Below are 26,596 nucleotides of genomic sequence, written 5' to 3'. Positions count from 1 at the left end.
CCAGGGCAGGGGAGAGAGGCTGGTGGGATGTGAGGAGAAGGATTGAGACAGGAGAGGAAAACGGCAGGCAGGAAGGCTTCTTCACGCTCCAGGTCCATGGGTCAGGTTGGGCACCTAAGGAGGAAGGGCTGGAGCAGAAGCCGACGGGGTCTGGGTGGGCAGCGGGACACAGACAGAGCAGCTTTGTGGGCCCCTGGCCATGTGGGCATAGAGTCGGGGAGAAAGTTCTTCTCTTGAGCGCAGGTGTAACCCAGCTCTCCTCTGGAGTAGCCAGAAGTAGACCTTGTACAAACAACAGTGGCGATAGCAGTTGAAGAGGAAGGAATGCTCCCTGGTAGCTGGGGAGGCACAGGCCAAGGAAAGGGGACACTGGAACAGGACACAGGGCACAGAGGGGTGCTTTCTGGCTTAGGAGCTCCCAGGCTTAATGCCAGATGGAGCTCTGGGTTTTGATCCTAGTGTCCGTTGGGGGAAGGGCAGGCAGGTGGGAGGGGGACATTTGGTCTGCAGCTGAGGACTCAAATGCTGACCAGGGACAAGCACGGAGGACCAGTGTGCCTACTGCAGTGTCGGTGCTCCTTAAATGCCATAAAACCCAGGAAATTTTCCCACAAAAGGAGCTGAATATTTCTGATGAATCTACACCATGAAAAATTAAATAGATGTGATCATAGTCACATTCTTTATTAACCCGAGGTTGTGCCCTACATATGAGAAATTTTCATTCATTTGCAGGGTACGGGGACAAACAGGACAGAACACTTCCCCTCCGCAGCCCAAGCTGACACACAGAACATTTTCGGGAACGAGAAAATTTGGAATTCAGCAAGAGCATTTTGACAGTGCTGAAATTTACATCTGGCTGGGATGAGATAGCACCCCACATTTTTAAACAGTTTGGGTCAGAAGAGAAAAATGTAAAATTGGTCCCCAGCTAATGAGACCCTGATCTTCCTTTTATGGTGCTCTCGTCTGCAATTAAGGCTGGCTGCGTGTAAACGGCCAGCACTTTCAGACTTTAACAGCCTCGTGGATGTCAGGAAGGAAAATAAACAGTCCCTGTTTGTGCTTTATACGGGGGAACCGTCGAGATAAACCGCTCGGGCCTGGCGGGTGTGACTTCTTACATGGTGAAGATTCTGGCGGCTACCTAAGGGCCAGGACCAGCAGGGTCTGACAGCGACCGAGAGGCACTGAGCATTTGGGAGGACGGAGAAACGGGAACACGGAGACACGGACAGAGGAGACTCATCCTCCAGAGCAGGTAGAATCCTGGGACTCCCGAGGCTCACAGAGATGGGAACAGTGGACCTAGCAAGGCCTAATGACCACCCAGCTGCTCAGAATTAGACCCCAGATCTAAATTGCTTCTAAGGAAGGGCCCTGCAGAACCAGGAACTGGTGGACGCAGACCCTGACACTGGGTCTGGTGCTGTTTGGCCACCATCTCCTTATGTGGGGTCGTCTCCTTGGGTCACCTCCATCATAATCCATATTCTTCACCACCACTAGCTAAACTTGGGCAATCAATCAGATTCTGTCTACCTGCAATTTGGAGCTTGAAGAGAGAGACATAGACTGGAAATTGGGGACCCTGGATCGCACTAAGAGCCTGTCCTAGTGAGAAGGACCCACTGAATCTCTGCTTCTGAGTGGCAGGGTCAGTGCCGGCTGCTGCCTTTCTGATTCTCAGCTGTCGATTTCTTCCTTCAGTCCTAACCTCCCTCCCTATATATTTTTCCATGATGTTTTTCTTCAGTTAACCAACATCAGATTTTGCTGCTGACCATTAAAGAAACCACTGATTCACATGGAGCGAGAGAAGGGCTCTTTAAAGTGCCCTGAGGGGTGCATCGAACTTGCCCACCCCCTTCATTCCCCTCCTCTGCCTTCACCATGGCAAAGGCCAGCCCACCATCAACAGTGTCCCCGAGTCCAAGTCCCCAATTACCTTCCAACATATAATCCTTTCCAGAGTTCCACTCTATTTCATTGTTATGTAGAATAGCTGAGCTACTCTGTCCAGCGACTCTGTCTCAAACATCTCCATCCTCGGACAGGATTTCAGCTAGACCTTTGCACACTCTGACAGTTTGCATTTTGCACTAAGTAAAAGACCAGCTTCCCTCCAGGGATGAATTCCGCTCCCACCCTGGCAGGAAAACTAACGGTTGGCAGTTGTAAAGCACCTGTGTGTTGCTGCTCTAAAGCCTGGGGACACACTGGAAATGAGACTCGTAGCACCCTGAGCAGAGAAGACACCCTCTGCTTTGCTTCTTGGCGCATCACCCTGCACCAAGGGAGGCATGCCTGACTTCCTGCTTCCTCGTTTTCTTCCAAGCTTGTTTCCTTGGATGCTTCCGGCTTCTCCTATAGGTCACATGACACCGTACATTATTCTGGGTTTTTGTTTCTCTCCAAGTTCTACCAGAAAAAAAGAGCCCCAGGGAAAAACCCAGAACAGAGATGCTCTCTCCACCCCCGGAGTCCTTCCAGGCGTCTGGCCTTCCTCACGCATCTGAGGTGGACAGGCCATGTGGTGACAGACAAATAGGAAACAGGCCTGCATCCGGGTGGTCTGCTGCTTGCACCCATTGTAGGCCAAGGAGTGCAGCTGAGGACAGCACAGCTGTCCAGCAAGAGGCCAAGATGTCTCCAGGGGGACAGTGGCCATGCAGTGTTCCCCAGAGGGCTGCCAACGTCCTGGTGTCCTTCCCACAGCATTACCAAGTGCTGCCAAGGACAAGGGTCTGTCTTTCTCCACCCAATGGGTCATGTTGAATTGGTCAACAAAACCCACCCAAAGGTGTCCATAAGTAGGCAAGTCATCAAGACTGAGGGTCCAGCCAATCTGCAAATGGGCAATCTCACCAGGGCATTCTCAGACTTGGAAAAGAAAAGGCACCCGTGATGTCTAATTAGCCGCTAGAGAGTAGTTGGAGTCATGGCGGAGAAGAGGTCTGGGTAGCATCTCTTCTCCACCAGAGGTCTGGAGATCACTTCGTCACTTGGAAATGGAGATGGCGGGACTGGCTCTTGGAACCATAGAATATTAGAGAACGAGCAGTCACTGGGAGCAAAATCTTCACACCACTTGAGGAAGCAGCCCGATTCATATATTCAACATGTGGATTGGGCCCTACTGTGTGCCAGGCAAAGGAACAAGAGCCAGGGATAAAATGGTAAGCAAAATTGTATACAGCTGCTCACCTCAAGGAACTTGCAATACCGTGGGAAGAGACAGAGACATTGCTTGGGTCATCACATAGCTGAATATTTAACACAGACAGATGGGTTCCATAAAGAGGGACACAGTGTAAGGAGAACATTTCCAGCAGACCCGGCCCTGTAGGGAAGTCCTCTTGCATACCTGAAGACAACACAGGATCTGACCAGATGAAGCAGGTGGTGCCTGAGGCAGACAGAGCATGTGCAAAGGCCCTGCGGCAGGAGACAGCAGAGACTTTCTGGAAAGCAAAAAGCAGCCAGAGGCTGAGCACTGGAATAGAGAGTAGAGTGAGATGAGACCAGGGCAGGAGGCAGAGATCACAAGACAGACTTCGAAGGGCTGGTGACACAGGCAGAATTCCAAGATGGCACACATGTCACGGTGCTCCCCTGCTGGCCTGGAAGGGAAGAAGCTGCCATGTCGTGGGCATCCCTGGAGGGGTCCTGAGGGCAGCCCAGAGGAGCTGGGATTGACCCTGAGCAGCAGCCTGCAAGAACCAGGAATCTCTGCCCTATAAGCACAAACAAATGAATCCAGTCAGCTGCCTTGAATGAGTTTGGAAGAGGATCCCAAGTCCCAGGAGAGACCACAGCCCCAGCTGCCACCTTGATTTCAGCTTGTAAGACTGTGAACAGAGAACTAACTAGAAACTCTGAGATGACAAGAGTTTTGTTACACTACCCTAGTCTTGTACAGCAAAGGTGGCCTAGCCGAACTTCTACTTAATCTTGCCTAGCTTTAAAGACAGTTTGCCTGAAGGCCAGAAGCTCCCTGTGGGGTAGGGTGGCTGAAACTGGGTTGGATCTAAGGTGGCTGCCACAATGACTGAGCCTCTGACACCCACCAAGCCTCACTGAAGGAGCGAGGAATCCAGGATCCAATCCATCAACTCCAGCACGCCAGTGCTGGGTGGGAAAGGCACTTAGCAGAGCTGACTTTCAGTGGCGTTCCAAAGGTAATTGTACAAATGGGTGGGTCCAGAGGACAGCAGGGCACTGCGGATGGGAAAGGACAATGATTTAATGAGAAATGTGAAAGGCGTTGGCACCACCCTGCTATTGTTCTTGAGCTCTTTTCTCACTGACAATCAGAAGTCGTCCCAGGGTGCTTCCTTCCAGACTTCCTCCAGCGCGCACGCAACCTGACTTTTGATGGCAGCCTGGCTCTGAGTAATCAGCCTCTTGGCAGCTGAACACTTGGGCAACTTTTAAAATTTTTTTTAAATTCTATTTTGTTTTAATATTCAGTTTTGATTGGAGGTGAAAGCGTACATCCCAGGGAACCACAAGATGTTTTCCAAGAGACTTTCAATCCACATGCACATGACTTCAATGTTCATATGATCACTATTAAAATGAATGTGTCCTGGTGGCCCTGGGGCATCCAGGGGGGACTGCTGAATTCTCTACAGGACCTCAGTTCAATGCCCAGGTGGGAGATCCCCAACCAGGCACTGCAGGGGTCATGAAATAGAGCTAGTCACAAACTAGATCTAAGAATCGCCTTTTTTCTAGTTTACTATTAACCCAGAACTACATGGTGATTGTTTTAGTCAGCTTTTTTTGACTGCTGTGACTAAAAGGACCCACGCAGAACAATTGTGAGGAGGAAAAGTTTATTCGAGGGCTCAGGGTCTCAGAGGCCTTAGTCCATAGACTACAGGCTCCATTTGAGTAGGCTCGAGGTGAGGCAGGACATCATGGCGGAAGAGTGTGGCAGAAGGAACAGATCGCATGATGATCAGGAAGCAGATCCACTCTCCAAATACAAAATATATACCCCGTAGCCAGGCCCCCATTGAACTGCTTCCTCCAGCTGCACCCCACCTGCCTCCAGTGACCACTCAGTTAATCCCATCAGGGATCAGTCCACTGATTAGGTTAAGGCCGTGACCCGATCATTTCTGCATCAAACCTTCCTGCATTGTCTCACAAGTGAGCATTTGGGAACACCACATCTAAACCATAAAAGGGTTGAAACCAACCTCCCCTACCTACTAGCTGTTTAACATCTCTGAACCTCAGTTTCATTATCTGTAAAATGGGGATGATACAAATATTAGGAACATTCAATAAGCTAATGTAGGTAAATTGCCATGAGGGTTAATTTCCTATATCAACTTGACTGAACTATAGGGTATCCAAATAGTTGGGTGAACATTGTTCTGGCATCTCTGATAGAGTTTCTGGATGAGACTAACATTAGAATTGGCAGCCTGAAGAAAGTAGACTGCTTTGCCCAATGTGAGTGGACCTCATCCAGTCTGTTCAAGGCCTGAGTGGAACAGCAAATGAGCAGGGGAAATTTTGCTCTGTCTTCAAGTTGGAACATCAGTCCTCTGCCTTTGGACTTGGACTCAGACTGGAATTATCCATCAACTCTCCTTCCCCCAGGCCTTGACCTGAGACTGCTACTACACCTGTGGCTCTCCTAGGCCTCTGGCTTGGTGACTGCACATCTTGGGACTTGGTAACCTCTATGAGCCAATTCTTACATATATCTTCTATTGATTATGTTTTTCTGGGGAACTGACTAATACAGTTACTTAGAACAGTGCCAGGCACTTTAAGAACCACTATATTGTTTATTAAACATGCAAATAATAAATAACTAATATATATATATATGTCTTGCCATATTTCCAAATACATGCCTGCAATTGACTCATGTTAAGGAAGGAATTAATAACTATAAAGATGATGATTACATTAGCTATCATTTGTTAATCTCCTACTTTAGCACTGATCTTTACAATTCAGAAATGCCTCGCCATTACCTCACTTCTATACTGACTTGAACTTCAACACCCCAATCCAGGATTAGTGCAGTAGCTACTTATCTGACCCCTTGTGTCCACTTCGACCTTCAGATGACATCAGGGGTATCTTCAAAATGGTAAATTGGATCCTGTTGCCTCCTTACCTAAAATCTGCCTGTGACTACCCATCTAACAGGACAGCAGGGCTAATTAGTCACCAACAACAATTTTCAGATGTTCACTACATCCAAGCACTCTACGTTCTGCCATTGTCCCTTCAACAGTCTGAGGACACTGAGGTTCGGAGAGAATGAAGGACTTGTTCAAGGCTGCCCAGCAAGTTACTGGAGGTGATGGGGTTCAAACTCATTGTTCTAGAGTTTAGGACCTTAATCCACAGGTACCCTGGGCCCGATCCCAGGCTGGGAGTTTTGGGAAGGGTCCGTGTTCATCTGAGTTTCCCTTGAAAACTCTTCTCACAAACAGAAGGGCAGGGTGTCCTCTCTGGCTAGGTCTTCCGTTCCTCTGGTGGCAACAGGACTCAGGTCCAGTGGAGTTCTGCAGGCGTCCCTGGCCACTGTCTCGTCTCTGCTTAGCATTCCAGTGTCCTGCCTTATTCCCCTGAGCGTTACCAGCCTCACACAAAGGAAAAGCCTGCACCACAGCAAACATCCATCCAGACAGCTAAGACCCACGCCCAGCCACGTGGCAATCACGGACACATGAAGGCACCACCCAGGCCGTGCTCACGTTGTCTCTGTGGGAAGACCAACCCAGAAATTGGACTATTCCGACTTGGGAACTCACCATTCCACCCTCGAGGACGTGATTTCTGCCATTTTTGTATCCACTGAACTGTAATCAGCAATTAACTCAGTTAACAATGCTGATACTTGCATTGTGTCATTCCTGAATATGTCCATTAATTAATTCTGCTATGCGCATGGCCACACATGTACGTGATTTTCTATTTAGCTATTGTAGAATCAATGAAGTTGATGTACTGCATAGACCCTAGGTCTACGAGTCTGTGACGGAGAGTTCAGTTACTAGCTAAACGCTGACAACTCCCAAATTTACACCTCCTTTCCAGACATTGCTCCCAGTTCCAGACCCATATATTCAGCAGCCCACTCAATCACGTTCATGTCTCACAGACGCACAAGCTCGGCAAGGCCCAAACTCACGATCCTCCTTCCTCAGTCTGCTCAGCACCCCATGTTCATCGATGGCAGCTGCCAGACGGCCAGGGGTTCAAGTCAGGAACCAAGAGGTCACCTTGACCCCAGCTCTCTCCATTACCTGCTATATCCATCCACCCCACATCCTGACACCTTTCCTTCTTAAATTCATTCTTATCCATGTACTCATTTTTTAAAACTACTGTTGCTTTTACAGGACTGTATATTAAAAGGGTGATACACAAACTAAAAAACTGCTTCATAGCAAAGGAGATAATCAAGAATGTGAAGAGAGAGCCCACAGAATGGGAGAAAATCTTTGCCACCTGCACCTCAGATAGAGCATTACTCTCCAGGACGTATAAAGAACTCAAAATATTTAACACCAGAAAAACAAATAACCCAATCAATATATGGGATAAGGAACTGAACGAAACAAGAAAGAAGAAACATGATCAGTCAACAAGTATATGAAAAAATGTTCAACACCCACTAGCAATTACAGAAATGCAAATTAAAACTACTCTGAGATTCCATTTCACCCCAGCCAGAATGGCAACTATCAGGAATACAAGTAACAACAAATATTGGTGAGGATGTGGGGAAAAATACCGTGCTGGTAGGAATGCAAATTGGTGCAACCACTCTAAAAAGCAGTATGGAGATTCCTCAGAAAACTCGGAATAGGACCGCCATTAGACCCAATTATCCCACTCCTTGGCATATACCCAAAGGACTTAAAATCAGCACACTACAACCACGTCGATGTTTATAGCTGCTCAATTCACAATAGCCAAGCTATGGAACCAACCTAGGTTCCCTCCAACAGATGAATGGATGAAGAAAATGTGTTATGTATACACAATGGAATATTACTCAGCCATAAAGAAGAATGAAATTATGGCATTTGCCCATAAATGGATGGATCTGGGGACTATCATGCTAAGTGAAATAAGCCAATCCCAAAAAAATGAAGACCAGATGTACTCTCTGACAGGTGGATGCTAACACACTGAGTGGGTGAGGGGGATAGAAGTTCATTGGATTAGACAAAGTAGAATAAAAGGAAGAGAGAGGAATTGGAATAGGAAAGACAGTAGAATGAACTGGACATCACTTTCCTCGGTTCATATATGCATACATGACCAGTGCAACTCCACATCATGTACAACCACAAGAATGGGAAGTCATACCCCATGTATGTATGATATGTCACAATATACTTCACTGTCATGTGTATCTGAAAAGAACAAATAAAAATTTCTTTGAATAAAGGGTGTGGCATGATTTCATTACACTAGAATATATGGCACATCTATAAAATCAGATGAGAAAATATATAAATCCTCCATCACATTCTTTGTTCAAGAAAGTGACCTGGACCAACACAAAATAGCCTTTCTAAATATTCATGCTCAAAAGGTGTTATGGGTGGAATCTTATCCTCCCTAAATTCGCATGTCAAAGTTCCAACTCCAGCACCATAGAATATAACCATATTTGGAAATAAAGTCATTTCATATATAAGTTGAGTTTGCACTGGAGTGTGATCAGTCCCCATTCAATACAACTGGAGTCATTATAAAAAGGCGAAGTCTGTACAGAGACATGCACACAGGGATAACTCCATGTGAAGGGAAAGGCAGAGATCAGAGTGATACAGCAGAAGCCAAGTCGTGCCTCTGATTGCCAGCACACAGCAGGAGCCAGGGGAGAGGCATGGAACAGGTTCTCCCTCCACAACCACAGAAGAGGCCAACCTTGCAACACCTGGATCTCAGACTTCTAGGCTCCGGAAGTGTGAGACAATAAAAACCTGTTGCTTAAGCTAAAAATTAAAAATAAAATAAAATGGGTGACACAGTGATAAACAAGACATATGGTCTTTGCCTCCAGAGCCCTTAGTCATAAACCACAATAGCACGTTTTGTGGAACAACTAAATAATATGCAAGACCAAAACATATTTATATAGGATAGAGACGTCATATAGTTCACGCACTTTGTAATCTCATATTCTGTGTTAGAACTTGTCAAGAACCATCTAAGAGAAGTACATTGTCATGGCTAAGTTCGTGAACTCTAAAATCACATCAGACCATTTGGTCAATAACTTGATATCTTCTTACTACACCCCTTACTTTGTATGCTGAGCACTGTTCTAGGCTTGCAGAATCCAGTTGTCAAAAATAAAAGTCTTCATACCCCCAGCATCTTGGGGGATAAAGTATGTTTGGGAAACTCTCCATTTTGAAAGGAAGATGAAATGTCCTTCCTTTGTAGATGTGATTTGCCTACTTTCCCAACCTCCCTGGAAGCTAAGCTGGAGGTAGGTAATGACTTCAGCAGCTCATCTGCCACTGGGGTGCTCATGCTGTGGAGAGAGTCCAGCCTGAGCAACCTAGTGATAACACCAACCCCATAAGGGAGGCATCCCTGCCTGCTTTCACTAGGGTCCCTCAGTACCTTTTGAAAAATTGCTTTTTTGTTTCAATTAACCAATACTGGGTTCTGTTGTTTGTAACTAACAATCCAATATATGAGTGGACTGTATCTCAGGCCCTGAATACATTAGCTAGATGTCTAATATTTAACTAAGAAATTATTTTATTTCTTTCAGCCTCCATTTCCTCATCTTCACAATGAAAAAACTTTTATTCTGTCTAGTTATATATGACATTAGGATATATTTCAACATAATCTCAAAAGCATGGACTATAATTTGCTTTAATTCAGTTTCCATCACCCCCTCACCCCCTCCAGCTCTTCTCCCCTACTCTACTGATCTTTCTGTAATTTATTGACAGTTGTGGATATACCTGATGTTGGGATTCACTGTGTTATATGCATGTACATATATATGAAAATTCGGTGAGATCCATTCCACTCTTTTTCCCTTTTCTCATCCCTCCCTCCTCCTCCACAATCCCCTTCATCTACTCTACTGATCTTTCCTCTATTTTGATGAAATTCCCTCTCCATTTTTTTTCCCCTCTCCCTTTCTTTCCTCCCCTACCCCCACCCTTGTTTCAAATTATCTTCTGCAAATCAGAGAAAACATTCAACCTTTGACTTTTGGGGCCTGGCTTATATCAGTTAGCATGGTATTCTCCGGTTCCATCCATTTACCAGCAAATGCCATAATTTCATTCTTCTTTATGACTGAGTAATACTTCATTGCATATTCACCATATTTTCTTTATCCATTCATCTGTTGAAGAGCACCTAGATTGGCTTCATAGCTTGTCTTTTGTGAGTTGTGCTGCTATAAATACTGATGTGGCTGTGTCTCCGTAGTCTGCTGATCTAGATCTTTTGGATATATACCAAGAAGTGGGATAGCTGGGTCAGAAGGTGGTTCCATTCCTAGTCTTTTGAGGAATCTTCATCCTGCTTTCCAAAGTGGTTGCACTAATTTGAAGCTCCACCAGCAAGTCAGCACAGGAACAGACATCCTTAACAAAACTACTGAAGTGCATGAAAAAAAAAGATCAATATGTGGGCCAATATATTAAAGGAAACTGTGCATCCTTTACTGCACAGTAAAGGAAACAAGAGTGTGAAGAGAGACTCTACAGAATGAGGGAAAGTCTTTGCCACCTGCTCCTCAGGGCATGAACATCCAGAATATGCAAAGAACTCAAAAAAACTGAACAGCAAAAAATACAAGTCACCAATCAATAAACGATCAAAGGAACTGAACAGACACTTCTTAAAAGAAGAAATACAAACAGTCAACAAATACAGGAGAAAAAATGTGCAGCATCTTTAGCAATTGGAGAAATGCAAATCAAAACTACACTAAGATTTCATCTTTCTCTAGTCAGAACTGCTATTATCAAGAATATAATAATAATCAGTGTTGGTGAGGAGGTGGGGAAAAGATACACAATGAAAATTACTCAATTCAGTGGATTATGGGCTCATTGGGAAGGTTGGTTGTGGTTTTCACTAGGGTCTTCCAGCCCTGCCTGGGGTGTGTGTGTGTGTGTGTGTGTGTGTGTGTGTGTGTGTGTGTGTGTGTGTGTGTGGTATTCAGTATTGAACCCAGAGGTGCTCTACCTCTGAGCTACATCCCCAACACTTTTTATTTTATTTTGAGACAAGTTCTCCCTGAATAGCCCGGGCCGGCCTCACAATCCTCCTGCCTCAGCCTCCTGCGTATCTGGAATCACAAGCATCGCCTCAGCACCCAGCCAGCTTGGGTGTCTTAATGCACTCTTATGGCATAATCATCAAACAACTCAAAGAGACCATTTTCATTTCTCCCCTTCCTGTGGCTCCTTCCACCTCTTTCTTGGGCAGAAGCCTCTTTCCTGAGCTTCCAGTCATTTCCTCCAAGGTTGGGAATTAGAACCAGTTTTCTTGCAAGAAAAGAATTCAGAGTCGACGGACGTGGGTGCAAATCCTGGCTCTGCTCCTTACCAGCTCTATGGCCCCTAGTGAATCCCTTAGCATTGCCTTTTTCCTGAGCTTTGGGCACATTAATTAGAGAGTGGGAGGTTCCTTGAGCCCCTGTACACATCATCGAACTCCAGAAAGTGAATGACCTATATTGTAAACACTATTGTTTGCCAGTGGTTTACCAGCTAACAGGAGAAAGTATTCATGTTCCCTGTAGTTTGCTATGTTTTTGTATTATTATATTTAATCTTCACAACAACCTTTAGAGGAGTATGCAGGATAATTATCTTTTTTCCTTTAATAATTTATTTGTTGATATTTACTCTTGGAAAAAGCAACATTTATTTAGGAAAATTTGCAGAATCCAACAAAGGCACACAGAATTATATAAGATACAACCAAATGTGCAAATTTCAAATACTTTCTATAATAAGTATAAATAATTCCATTTCACATTAAGAATGAAAACATTGAGAGACACAAAATAACAAAATAGTAAGCTATCAACTTTGAAAGAACCAGATGAAGTTTAGTTGACATCTTTGGGGAAAAAAAAAAATCAGAAAGATTTATGTTGGGGAAAAAAAGTCAGATGATATAAGGGAAGACTATGTAGTCCTGGGTCACAAAAAATTCCCATGTCACAGAAGAAACTGAGGGTCAAAGTTCAAGTCAGTACTTTTTGGTTATTACCAAGTTTTGTAATTTTTTTTATTTGTTCTTTTTAGATATCCATGACAGTAGAGTGTATTTTGATGTGTTATACATACATGGAGTGTAACTTATTCTATTTAGGATCCCATTCTTATGGTTGTACATGATGTGGAGATTCACTGTGATGTATTCATATATGAACATAGGAAAATTAAGTTCAATTCTTTCTACTGTCTTTCTTATTCCCAACCCCTTCCATTTCCTTCATTCCCTTTTGTCAAATCCAATGAAATTCTATTCTTCCCTACCCCCCATTATTGTGTTAGCATCCGCCTATCAGAGAGAATATTCAGCTTTTGGTTTTTGGGAGACTGGCTTATTTCCCTTAGCATGATAGTCTCCAGTTTCATCCGTACCAGCAAATGCCATAATTTCATTCTTCTTTATAGCTAAGAAATGTTCCATTGTGGTTATTACCAAGTTTTAGGGGGTAGCAGGGCATTTCAATGATATCTTTTGTCTTTTTTACTTAAAAGAAAATAAAGCTGCTAGTTTTTCTGGCATACTAGACCCTAATATTTGAACAGCCTCCTGCTTGGGGAGAAATTCCTGTTATAAGATCCAGGGAAACTGAAGAGGACCTTCCCTGATGTCTGGTACCTGGAACCTCGGGATGCAACCTGAGAAGAGTCGAGGAGTTTTCCAGGGCGGCCTGTGACCTCAGCAAGCGAGGCAGTAATGCAGAGAGAAGTGAGGTTCTTTGTGGAGTGGCAGCAAGGGTCAGCACCAGAAGCCCAGGGGCCCAGAGCTGGCAGCCCAGAGCCGGCAGCAGTGGCGAGGTGGCGTGCTCAGAGAAAGACCCCCGTGGAGGGCCCTCCGCTGGCGGAGCTCCCTGGGATGCACACATTTCCCAAGCTAGGTCCTCTAGTCTTCCCTTAAATTTTAAAGTCACTCAATATCTTTTAATACCTGCATTTTTCTTGTTAAAATTCTGTTGCTCACACCCAGTAATCCTGAGTATCCCAGGAAACATCCGTAGTGACCCGCTGAGATGCCCCCTCGGATACACTTAACCTCTGAGCTGGATTTATGGCTACACCGGTCTCCCTGGAGTTCCATCCAAGCTCTAAAGACTGGAAGGGCCACAGCTTCGAGTCACTTACGGGGAAGACCCATAACAAAGATCATAAGAACCACAGGCCCGTCGGGTCCCTGCGTCCTGTTCTGTCCTCACGGTAAACCCCACTGCTACAGAGAGGCAACCTGAACACACTTCGAGCGAGCCATTACCCTCCAGGCTGGTCTAGTAGGGGGTCGCCTGGAAGGGCCTTGCGAGATATTTTCAAACTGTCCTGAAAGAGCCGCTACTATCAGGAAGGAAATGGACCCAGGCTCAGGACAAAAGAAATGCAAATTCATTAGAACGCCTAATGGGGACTGTTTAAGAACTTCCTCGTGCAGAACAAGCACTCCATCATTTCTGAAATTTCAGTGTCTTGGATGAGCCCTGAAGTTTATCAAAAGGAAGAGACACATAAAACTTCAACTAGACTGCTATAGAATCCTCCCAAACTTGTACAGCCTACCTGCTGTGGGTCTTGAGGGCAAGCTGCATGCATTGAATTGCTTGCTTTTCAAAGTGGCTCCATTATGGCTGTTATCATCTTTGTGTTGTTTATTTTGCAGATGAGGAAACTGAAGCTGAAAAAGGTCAAGTGACTTTCCCAGGGTCACACAGGTATTGAGTGGCAGAACTGGGAGCTAAGCCCAGGTCTGCCTGGTTCCAACAGTCACATTCTTTCCACTCCCCGCATGGTCCTGTTTTCCTTCCCAAGGCAGTTGTCAAGATCCTTTGCCAAGACATGCTGACAACTAATGCCTCTGAGAATGGAATGAACAGGAAGTCTCTCGGTGGCCCGGGTGACATGTGGGGGTGGCTGCCCATGAGATATGGGTGTGTAGGGATGGGCTGGGCTGTCAGAGAGGCAGGGTGATTTCTGATTTGGTTGTTTTTCTCAGGAAGTCCTGGTGGGGTCATTAATCCAGGAAGGGCGAGGAAGAGAGGAGGGGGTTGGAATGGGGAGGGAGAGAGATTAAGAGGCTTCACCTCCACTTATAGCCTCCTTCCAGTCCTGAATGAAGTTCATGGTCCCAACTTTGAAAAAGCGGCTCCTCTCCAGAAGCAGAGGGGCCCTTCAGCAGGCCCCTGGCGGCATGGGGTCCCCCAACCTCTGACCTCTGAGCATGGCCGCAGTGTGATCCCAGCTGACCCCCTTCTCCACTCTCATCTCTCCCAGGGACAAGAACCTCTTTGGGGCTGACCTAGGCAACATAGCGCCACATCATTTGGGATAGGAAGCAGGAAATGGAATAACTTCTCCGCCTGGAACAGGATGTCCTGAAGATGATTTAATTAATGTGTGGTTTGCTTCCTTCTGGAGTCTTCTGAGGGCACAGAGTACCTGCAACACAAGGAGGATACTCAAAGGAGCTGAGGGTGTGTGGGAAGAGCAGCTTCCTGCTGGGACAGGGCTGATTGAAGGGCCAATCTCCCCCAAAGGGACAGCTTCATCCCACAGGGACAGTGGGCCGATATGACAAAAACATGGCAGAATATTCAAGAGAGACAAGTCGCCCCACTTGCGATGTTCCCTGTGATGAGGAACAATTTCTCTGAACACACCTGGTCTCTGGTCCCCCTCCTATCACTCCTGGGGAGACACTGAGTCATCTGACTGGTAACGAGAGCAGGTGCCTAAGTTTCTTTTTTTTTTTTTTTTTTTTTGGTTTTTGGTTTTTCAGAGGGGTCTCTTCCTCTTGCCCAGGCTGCTCTTGAACTTGTGGGTTCAAGGGATCCTCCTGCCTCAGCCTCCCAAGTAGCTGGGACTGTGGGCGTGCATCCATCATCCAGATTTGTCTGCCTGTCTTTAAAGGGCAGTGTGACTCTATCTAACCCCAAGATGGGGACTGGCCTCTTGGCCTCCACTGTTCTCCTGGAGAAGCCAGTGGTGTGCACTCAGGTTGGGTGTTTCACGGTCCAGTCTGGGGGCGGGGAGTCAACAGCCCTCTTGGGCTCTTGCCTCAAGTGCTTATGTCAACCACAAAGATGATGGTTGGGTCCCATCTGTCTCACTCTTTTGCCTCAGCTCAGTATCAGAAGGGAAAGAGTTGTACTGGTTGTGACCTCCCAAAAATCCCAGTTAGCAAAACAAGACAGCTATTGTTATTAACCTCATCATTGCCATGCTTCTGAGGCAAATCCGTTAATGACAACTTAAGCTTTCCATCTTCTGTGGCTCAGACAGAGATGTCCCAATACCACTGCAAATAGCTTCAAGAGCATCACCTATTCCTCACCCCAAATTCTCCCCACCCATCACCCCTAAGCCTCCATCATTCCACACCCACACATCTTCCTGACTTCTTAGCACGTGAAGCCTCCCTTCAGAAATAGGGTACAGAGGTCACTTTCAACACAAAGAAAGGCTATCATAAATAATGTGGAAATTCTCATTGTCCCGCTGTCTTGGGCAGGCCACTGTTAGGTCAGCTTTGCAAAAGTCTGCCAAGTGTCTGGCAGGGGAAAGGGGCTAACCCACCAGCCCACTCAGTCCCTGGAGCTTTTGTGGACATTTCCGTGCATTGAAGTAAGGGACTTGAATGACAATATAGCATCACGAGGTACCTAGGACCACTTGTCTGCAGAAACCCAGTATCCTTCTGTGCCCATGATTCTGACAACCCCATGTGGCTCAGTTTCCAATGAAAGATCAGCTGTTGGGGTTTGTGAATTAACAAGGAACTGGAGGAAGGGGCCGATCCAGAGTGTCCGTCAGGCAAGGACTTGAAGCAACACTCTGGTGGTGAAGGTCGGGGGGGACTTATTTGCACAACACTTTAGGAGCATCAAGTAAGAGGTGATTGCACAAGGAACACTGGGTGCTTGTGGAGATGATGGGGCAACCTGAAGTTCCCCCTTGTCTTACCACTGCCACAGCCTGGGAAACAGCTTGCATGCTGTCGCTCAAAACACCTGCCTGTGAGAGCGTCTTGCTCCTCTGAATCTGGTGGGACCCTGTTCTGCACTCTCTCCCTTCCCTCAACTGAACATTCCATTTGTACTACTCCTGTGGAACTCAGGGGCAGGTAAGATTTTTGAGAACAGGTGCCAGCCCCAGCAGAGCCAGGCACATGCTGAGTGCTCAGGAAATGGAGCTGTAGAATAGAAGCATTTTTCTGTCTAGAACGGGGCAGCAATCTCCTAATTGACAGCACATCATTCTACACCAAAACCTTGACTGAAGTCTGGATGCTTCAGAGAGGAAGAAATCACCAAAGACTCTCCAACACGCCCACCCTGAGAGGAGAGGAGAGGAGATTGTGCTCCACTTCTGGAGGGTTTGCAGACACGGCCTAAAAGCAATCCCTATCCCACGACCCCATGAACGGCCACATGAAGAGCTGACATACTTCACCCTTGGCTTTGTTGAGAGTCCATAAAACAAGCACTCATCCATGGAATGTCTCCGAATTAAAAGAAATCAGTGTCATGGTGAACATGATTCCCTATGGTGTCCCAGGGCCTTTTCTTTTGCTTTAGGCAAACTCGCAAGGAGGTGAAGTGAATCTACATGGTCTGGAACACAAGAGAGGACCCACGTGCCATGCCTAGCAGGATGCAAGAAGGCTCCTGCTGATGTAGAGGTCACTCTGGAAGCACAGGAGGACAGAGAGGCTACAGGCCACCACAGTGGTGGTCTACGCAGCCGCAGAAACACACGGGAGGACCGGCAGCGCAGACAAAAGCGAAAGGCTTCCTGGAGAAAGTGCCAGGAAGGCGACAAGGAGTCTGATGGAAGCAGGTGAGATGGGGACTGGGCTAGAGGTCCCAAACCGCCAGGGGAAAGGCAAGGAAGTGCATGACCCATCTGCAGGTAAGGAAAGTCATTCCCAGGGTCCGAAACAGGATACAGGAGGAGGTGAGAGACGGAAGTGTTTCTAGTTTTTATCCACTGGCAAAAGGATGCCATTTGTTCTAGTTGTTTTTTTCATTGCTGTGACCAAAAGACTTGAAAAGAACAATTTTAGAGGAGTAAATGTTTATTTGGTGCTCATCGATCCAGGGTCTTAGTCCACAGCCGGCTGACTCCACTGTTCTGTGCTGGAGGTGAGGCAGAACATCATGGCAGAAGGGCATGGCAGTCAGGAAGCAGAGAGAATTCTGTTCACCAGGGACAAAAATATACCCCAAAGACTGACCCCCAGTGACCCATCTCCTCCAGCCATTTCCCACCTGCCTACAATTACCACCCAGTTTATCCATATCAGTGGATTAATCCACTGAGTAGGTTAAGGCTCTGGCAGCCCAGTCACATCACCTCTGAACACTCCTGCACCATCTCACACATGAGCTTGTGGGGACAGCACATATTCAGAACATAATACCGTGGAAAGGCTTTAGTAGGGATGCACTTGACCAGATGGACATTTCAAGCTATTTCTCTGGCAGCAATGGATGAGGGGTGAGGCAGAGGGGATGGAGGGAGACCCAGGAAGATGCAGTTACTATCCCGGAGGTGACGCTGCAGTGGCTTGGACTGAGGCAGAGACAGAGGGGAGGGAGATAAGCTGGTGGATCTAAAAGACATTGTAGGGGTAGAATCGATAGGACGTGGTGAATGGTGGGGTCTGGGATAGAAAGAGAAAGAGTCAGAACTAACTCCCAGCTTGTGGCACTGGGGATAAGACATTGGTTGGGTCCTGATTGACTGTGAGCAGGGTTCCTGTGCACGCTCCAGGGTAGGACTTGTGACAGGCATCTTCTTACACAGCACATCTTCTCAGCCCATCTGTCCCTCTCATTAACTCTGTTCCAGCTTCAACATAACTTCCCTTGGGTGGAGAAACAAGTGGGGTTCCTTTACAGATCTATCTTGGCACTAGAGGGAGGTGGTAGAAACCTGCTCAGGTTTCCAGATTTGTCTTGTGCCCCAGGAGCCCTGTACTGATGGCAGATATGTGATGCAGCATAGAGATGAAGGGGTGCCGGGTGTTGGCCTAACTCTCAGATAAGGAGTCTCATTTCCATTCAGTCTTCATCTCTGGGGAATGGAGATCTCTCCATGGGGAATCCAAGAAGTGGAAAGGAGTGAATGGCGAAGTTCAGGTTCCTATGTCTGACTCCAAATTGCCATCCTTATTTATCTTTGTGACCTTGACTTTGGCATCTTGCTGGAAGAAGCAGGGAAGGGGGAAATCACAGCGGCAAGATCTCCTGCAGTTTTCGCCCACAATCCTAAAAAGGGCCTTTATGAGCAGAGTCCTTCTTGCAGCTAGGCAGACGACGTTGACTACACAGCTCCCAGGGGTCTGTCTGCACGGCACAATTCCTGATAAAGTCCCCAGGAGTCCATTCCTTGGATCCAAGCCAAGCTCTTAGGGAAACTGGCATTCAGTCCAATCATTTCAAGTGAGGATGGCTGAGAGAGAAGGATGCGTGAAGAAGGAGCTCTGGTTTGGGGGCCGATCACCACGCTGCACCTACGTGAACAGGGCCCTTGGGAGTTGGGCAGCACTGGCAGTTCAACTTCCCAATCCTAGAAGTTTGACCAGTCTACATCATTGCCCACACATACCGCAAAACCACAAGCCCGGCATCTCTGAGTACCATGCACTGGGTCACTTTCAGGTTCCATATACCACCAACATTCTATGCTTCAAGTTCAAGAGTGTCTCCTGGGCTGAATTCACAACACTTATCTGTAAAGAGAAGAGAAGTTCAAAATGAAAAAAAAAAAAAAAGTCAAAACTAAAGAGCCCAGGCTGGACAGAGGAGCCAGAGGAAAGCAGCCCAATAGCTGAGGAGTTTTCCTGAAACACACAAATGCTCTGTTCCCCACCATGTGGTCATAAGCTCTGCCAGACCCTAGACTTGGATGACTCACCCCGCCCTTCCCATAGTCTAATGAGTGTCCTCTGCCGAGTCTGCCAGCCCCCTACCCAGCTCCCCTCCACCAGGGCCCCTAATAACCAGCCCAAACATCCTGGGCCCCTTCCTAGCCAGAAGGCTGCACTGCTGACAAGTGTCTCTGGGACACTCAATGACATGATTATAGGAGAAACAAAGGAAGCATATTTGTAATAAATCCTGAACCAAGAAAGAGACATCATGAAAATGTTAGGTTTCTCTCCAGTGGCCTTGGCAGACAGAAGCAAAGGAAAGATGTTTGTCCATTGGTCTCAGCATCCTTCATTAGCTCCTACTTTTGGTCATTGCTGTGGACTGAATTATGGCCACTCCCTGCCCCCAACCCCTGGAAAATTCCTATGTTGGGGCCCTAATCCTCAGTGCGGTGGTAATGGGGTGGGGCCTTCAAGAGGCAACTGGATCATGAGGGCAGAGCCTCATGAACAGGACCCCTGCCCCTGGAAGAAGAGACACAAGAGAGGTGATCTCTCTTCGAAGGACTAAATGAGGAGACAGCAACCACAAATCAGGAAGCAATCCCGTCGGACAGCAAAGCTGCTGGCATCTTGAACTTGGATTCCCCAACTCCAGAACTGTGAGATCAAAGAAATTTAGGCCACCCATTAAAGATATTCTTACAGCAGCAATGACAGACGAGGACACTCCCCCCTCATCCTGCCAGCCCTGACCTGAAGATCAAGGGGCTCCCTCAAGCAAGCTCTGTCTAAGGATCTCTGAGGCAACGGACGTTTTAGGAGAATTAATTCATGAAGGCAGTTGAATCAAGAAGACAATTTGGAGGAAAGGCTGAAGCAAAAATGTTCGTTGTGGTTTGGATATAAGATGTCCCCCCCAAAATCCACATGTTCTGCAATTCGAGTATGTTCAGAGGTGGAATGATCACATTATGAGCTGTTATCTCACCAGCACATTCATCCACTGAATATGTCAATAATTTGAATGGTCTATTATGTGGTAACTATAGGCAGGTGTGTGTCGCTGGAGGAAGTAGGTCACTAGAGGCATGTCTTTAGATTTTATTTTGTCCCCTCCTCCTCTTTCTCTGTTTACCAGCTGCCATGAACTGACAGCTTCCTCCTCCATACTTTTCTGCCATGATCTTCTGCCTCATCCCAGGCCCAGAGCAATAGAGTCCCTCACTATGGACTGAACCTCAGAAACCATGAAGCCAAATAACTTTCCTCCTCTAAGCTGTTCTTATCAGGTATTTTGATCATAGCAACAAAAAACTGACCTACACAATGTGGCATGCCTTCTAGGTGCCAGTTGACAAGGCACATGGTAGTCACTCAGTGACTGTTGAATGAATGAGTGAATGAATTCCTTTCAGTCTCTCTGGCAACCTTATGGAGGATTCTCATATGAATTTGAAAAGTGAGAAAAATGAGGCTCTCAGAAGTCAAATACCTATCCCAGGTAGAAAGTTTCAGACTCTGAACACAGACCTGACTTTGTAGACACAGAGAAGATGTAGATAGTTGTCAGTATAATTTACAGGGACTGGACCCATCAAACAGATAGCTCTTTTTCTCCAAAATGCTCAAAAGAACACTTTGAACTTGCTTGTCTAGATTACACTTCCAATATCTACTCCATTATATTTCTAGCAAAGTGAATCTACCAATTCCTTCTCTATCCCACCATTGCATGGGAGATGTAATGCAGTTATGATCTTTACTACACTTTGTTGCAATAAGTTCCTAACTCATGAGACCATGAATTCCTTGAAGACATCTTGTTCATCTCAGTATCTTCAGCAGATGTTCATTGCATGAATGAATGCACGGATAGATGAATTTGTATGACATCTTGCATTTCAAAAATTCTTTTGTTTACATTACTGCATGTAATCTTCATGTGAATTGATGACATGATTATTACTATTAACATTAAGTAGAAAAAAATACACTTGGAGGGGTAAGAGTGTTTTTGTGGGAAAAGGGCTTTGAGAAACTCAGAGGAGATGAGAGAAAACAGAGAATAGGGAGAGAGGAGCCACAGTCCGCAACAGATTTGGATTGGATAAGGCAAGGAGGCAAGGTGACCTCATGGTGGAATGGCTGAAGGATATTTCATGGACAGTATAATACCTACTACCCTTTTTATCAAATGTCTGCTGTGTAAATCCCTCATCTCTCTTTCCTCTGTCAAAACCTAAACCAGAATAAAATCAAAAACAATGAACCATTCACTGGGGTTCAATCTACTAGTGTGATTCTTGGTACATTGAATGTGGGCTATTTTGAACTCTGAGAAGGTTGGGTTGATAGGGTGTAGGATATGAGGGAGTTGGAACCTGAAGTCCTACAGTTGGGGGATTTTTATGGGCTGTGGAAGGACAGAGGGAGAGTTAAACCTTCTTTTCCATTACTTCACAGATAAGGAGGCCCTGCTGCCCATCTGTGCTATACTTTGGACAAAAACTAAGGCTCAGAGAGGTTAGTGGCTTGCCCAAGGTCAAACAAACAGCACTGGTAGAAATAGAACCTAATTAAATTCAGGATACTTGAACTTAACCCCTTCGTTTCCCTTGTTTCTTGATGCTGCCTCTCAAAGATTATTGTCACCATCCGTGGGGTAGGGATAAAGTGGTAGCTATATTCAGGAAGCTTATGTTTTGGATGGCACCAGCCAGGGCGTGGGATTAGCACCTGCTCTCTCTCTATGTAGACACGGTCATGGCTTACCTGAGGGTTGTCACCAGACCCTGCAGCAGTGAGATTCCAAGCCCACAGTCCCCTCAGTCAAAGCAGTGTGAGTCCCCAGAGCCCTGTAAGGCCAGCTGTAAGCTCAGAGTCTGAAAGAAGGTAATGCTGGAGGCCGTCCTGTGGCTTTGCTGCCCACTCCCTCGTGGGCCCAAAGCACAGTCAGCTGTGCAAGTCGGCAAGTGGAGGCCAGCGTTAGCTCTGTCAGAGGCCCTGGGGCACGCAGGCTTTGTTAGGAGCGGGCGTGGGGCAAGCACAGGTAGGACCGAGTGGCAAAGTGGTTACCCATCTGTCTGCCTGTCCTCAACACCCTGGGCTCACATCAGGCAGGGCACAGGCCACACTCCGGGAGTCACCAAGCCACTGCAGCACCCTGGCTGCTGGCTGCCTGGCGCAGTCACTGCCCAGTAGCTAGAAGGCTGGCCAGGCCTCAGGAGGCTGCTGAAACTCTGCCCAAGGGCCAGCGAACCTTCCTGGTGTCCCTCTGGATCCAGCGGCTCAGGCAGGGGTCAGTGTCAGCAGTTTATTTGAAGGATTGGTGACTGAATCTGCCCGGCTCCACCACAGGCTGATGGGAAGAATTCTCCTCCCCTCCACCAATCCTCCGTCTCCCTCAGACGCCTGCAATACTGCGACTCTGGGTCAAAATGCAAATGTCTCCTAACTGGGGAAGCACTTTAAAAAAAACCTGCGGGTGTGAACTTACCACTTGGAATAAATGGCATTTATTCTTTATTAAGTGCCTACTGTGGGTCAAACACTTTAAAACACCATCTTTAATCCTTACCGTAGACCCACAAAGTTGATATGAATGTGATCATTGAGGCTTGGATTGGTTTAAGGTTGTGCAGTTAGTGAGTGGGGAGGGAAGGGGTTGAACCCACAGATCACCTGGCTCAGAAACCCCAGTGTAGTCCCCCATACCATGCAGCCTCTGAGGACAGGTAGATGTGAACAGAGAGAACAAGATCTGCCCCTGCTGGGGGCTTGCAGGGTGGCAGGAGTACCACCCAGATGGGGAAACGCTAGAGCCGACCTCCAGGGACTTTCAGAGAATTTGTGTACAGACTTCCACGGGACCATGAACATGGGGGTAAATTCCATCTGTTGGTCTACTCCTTCTAACTGCAGTGTATCGATGGGGAATACAGACCATAAACCACAGGCCAAAAAGCAGCTCCCCTGACCTTGCATGAACAGAAATCACAGATTTATTTTAATCACTTTACAGCTGAAGCTTCTCAGAAAATTCATCTCCACTTCAAAAGTACAGTAGTTAATAGACTTACTGCTAACTTTTATCCTATAATATGTTAATATAGTACTGTATGAAAAATGGATTTTTTGAAATATTCTTCTTATTGCCATATTTCAATATCATTGGCTTGCTTTGCAACCCCACATCTTCTTCCAGGAGCCAAATTTTATTCCTGAGATGGATCTGTGGTCTTCAATGAATTCCAAAGGACCCATGATGCGCAAATGTTAGACCCCGTGGTTTTTCGAGTCAAAGGTATGATTTGCCTACTTTATAATTTCACGTACCTTGCCCACTCCAGCCTGTTTTTATTAAACATGATCTTTAATGTCAATGAATTACCCGGGAGGTTTGTTAAAATGTGGATTTCCAGAACACTCACACAAATGATCAATATAGACTCTTGGGACTCGAACCAGGAAAGCTTTGATTCACCCGGGTCCCCCTGGAGCTGCTCCATCTGGTACCTCTGAGTGGCCGTGGCCTCTTGGGCAGAATGACTCCAGCTTGGATTTGGGGGTCTTCAGGGTCTCATGGTTTTGTAAGGCTGCAAGAAGATACTATCACAAACCAAGTGGCTTAAAACAACAAAACTCCCTTGTGGTTCCAGAGGCTGGAAGTTTAAAATTAAGATGTTGGCAGGATGGGGGCCTCTTGGGAGAAAGTGCCCCCACAGGCCTCACCTGTTTTGGGGGTTACGGGGAGCCCTCGGTATTCCTTATCTGGTGGATGTATCACTCCAATCTCTGTCTCCAAGACTCTCAGCCCAGTGTCTTGTTGTCTTTGTCTCTGGGTCCAAACCTCCCTCTTCTTACAAGAACTCCAGTCTTAATGGATGGAGGACTCACTCAGATCCTGAATGGCCTCGTCTTAATTTGATCACCTCTGCAAAGATTTTAGTTCCAAATAAGGTAATTTTACAGGTTCTGAGTGGACATGAATTCAGGGGGAACTCTATTCAACCTGGTAGAGGGGGGACTTTTGTATTTTTTAAAATACTTATGACTAACCTTTTTCCCATCCTAGGAGAGAACTATTCATCTAAAGCAGTGGTTCTCAAAGTAGGGTGCCTGGCAGCAGGCTCACCCAGAACTGGGTAAAACTGGTCTCCAGAGCCAGAATCCCTGGGATATCCCAGTGACCTGTTTGACCAAACCCCCAGGGAATTCTGATGTCTCTTGAATGCATCATTTCATGTTACTATTATGAACTAGCAGAGGCAGTCTACTTTATAAAGAAAATAGCTCACAGATTTGGAGGTTGAAAGTCCAAGGTTGGGATTCCCATCATTTGGGCTCTGGTGACAGCCTTCTGGCAGAGAGCATCATGGTCGGAGCCTGGGCAGGATCGAGAGATCCCGTCACCAGAGAGGACGCCAGAGAGAGTCAGGGCTCCAGCTCAGGATTGTCACAGCTCACCCTTGAGAGAACTCACTCCAAGACAGCATTATTCCTTTCCAAAGAGATGTTCTTGATGACCTAGGAACCCAAAAGAGTTCACGACCTCTCATAGCACCTCGTGGACCAGCACCACGCTTCCAACACATGGATTCTTGGGAGACAGATCACAACACCTGTTCAGGTTTGAGAACCTTGGCGATAGGACCAGGACAGAGTCACATGGGGATCTTCCTTTCTGGCTCAATCAACCACTCACTCAGCAAGCGCTCAGAAGACAGTGGATTAGCTGCTGGGGACACAGCCATGTCCAAGTCACAGTCTCTACCACTCCACACTTACAGCCTCCTGGAGAGAGGAGCTCATACGACCAGAAAACTCACATTAGGTGGACTCATCTGTAACTATTGGCTGCCATTTCTGATCCAAAAAAATGGCAATTTCACATAGTTCATCCTAAACAGAGCACAGGGTTTCCGGGCGTGCTACTTAAGTCTCATGCCTCCTGAGTTGGGAGGAAGGACACAGCCAAGTCCTAGTGACGAATGAGGAAAGAGAAGTCCAGACAGGGATGCTGCAGGTGCAGGGGCATGAGAATCAGGCTCAGGGCTGCAGGACAGAGGCTTCCCTGTGCTCCAGCAAGTCTGAGCCACACACCCCTGGCTTCTGCCTCTGCCCTAGACTATGTCACAATGACCTCAGTGTCAGATTAGAGAAGTTGCATCCAGAAACCAGGCAGGTGCCTAGAAATCTCAAAACCACCAGCAGGTTCCAGCTAGACTCAGTGTCTCCTTTCACTTTGTGAGCGCTAGGCTGACTTCTCCAGGAGGCAGGTGGGCACGGTGCCCAGGGCCCACCTACTGCTGAGGAACTCCAGAAACATTTTCATTTCTTTACAATCCAAAGGAAAAACAAATGAATTTATAGGGTTGAATAAATTTTTAAGTTTTTTTTTTTTCCCTCAGGTCAGAAAAGAATGAAATGACCAGACCTCTATAAATCCATGAAGTTACTTTCATATGCTCTTAGGGAGGAAGAGACCCACAGTGTCACAAGTCCCTCAAACTCCCAGGAGTCCTGATGTGACCCTGAACGCAAAGGCATCCAGTAGTGGGGGTGGGAGGCCAGTGTCCCTTAGATCAGCTTCTGCAATTTCATTAACGCTGAGCACCAAGCCCTAGGGGCTCTGTCAGGTCCCTTCCTCCCAGAACTTCCAAGGGTTTCTACCCCACTGATGTTCCAGATCATTCTCTGCTCTGGGTCCCCAGGGAACTTCTTTTCCCACTGAGAATAAAAAGCAGCCATTGAGAAAGAAAGATGGAAGCAGAGAGAAGGGGTTCAAACACAGGGCCAGTCCCAGATGCTGGGAAAGTAGGAGAAACCTTGGCGAGTCCTAAACAGCCGGGGGGAATCCCGCTTTGCCCAGGGACACTGCAGCCAGGCGCTCCCGTGCCCAGGCTGCTTCTTCATCTATAGAGTGCTGCGACTTCTCTGATCTCACTGAGCCCACCTGGTTATTAATTAAATACACCTCAGTCATGAGTTTACTGTAAGGAGAAATGAGATGTCATTACTGCACGTAACTCAGGGCTGGGCACAGCATAGGTGCACAGCAAAAGTTAATTCTCTCTTCCATTTTTAAATTTAGGTCCATAAACATGTCACCTCACTGCTTCTTTTTATTTCAGAGGTGCAGGAAGGCCCCAGAGCCCAAAGATTTTTTTTTTTTAACCTAAGTACCATTCTCCTGAAATTCTGTCCTTAGAGAGTCACCTCCTGAAGTGAGTTCTGTCTCCCCAGCTCCTCTGTCAATATGTGAGGACTTTGAAAATTGTTTCACGGGCCTCCTTTCTCCACCCCTCATGGCACCTGGAACAGGCTTTCCACACATCCAACCCCTTCTCCCTGCCCTTCTCTGCTGCTGCCAAGGCCACAGAGCAAGACGATTCCAAGCATCCTTCAAGCTGAGAAATAGTTCTGCTTCCTGGTTTTATGTGATCCCTGGAACAAAAGGCTTTATGGC

At 46.7% G+C, this 26,596-nt stretch overlaps 1 long non-coding RNA gene across 1 annotated transcript in view; it reads right to left on the bottom strand.

Annotated features, from left to right (window-relative positions):
- The window catches only part of LOC306662792, an 83,980-nt gene that overhangs the window by 35,947 nt on the left and 21,437 nt on the right, over positions 1-26,596 (bottom strand). Inside the window, exon 6 of the long non-coding RNA XR_013764251.1 lies at positions 13,812-18,984. This is a non-coding gene — a long non-coding RNA (uncharacterized lncRNA). The remainder of the gene's footprint in view (positions 1-13,811; positions 18,985-26,596) is intronic.

This window comes from Sciurus vulgaris, assembly GCF_902686455.1.
Source record: "Sciurus vulgaris genome assembly, chromosome: 5".
NCBI classification, from domain to species: Eukaryota; Metazoa; Chordata; class Mammalia; order Rodentia; family Sciuridae; genus Sciurus; species Sciurus vulgaris.
This window is presented reverse-complemented; position numbering and strand designations above follow the sequence as displayed.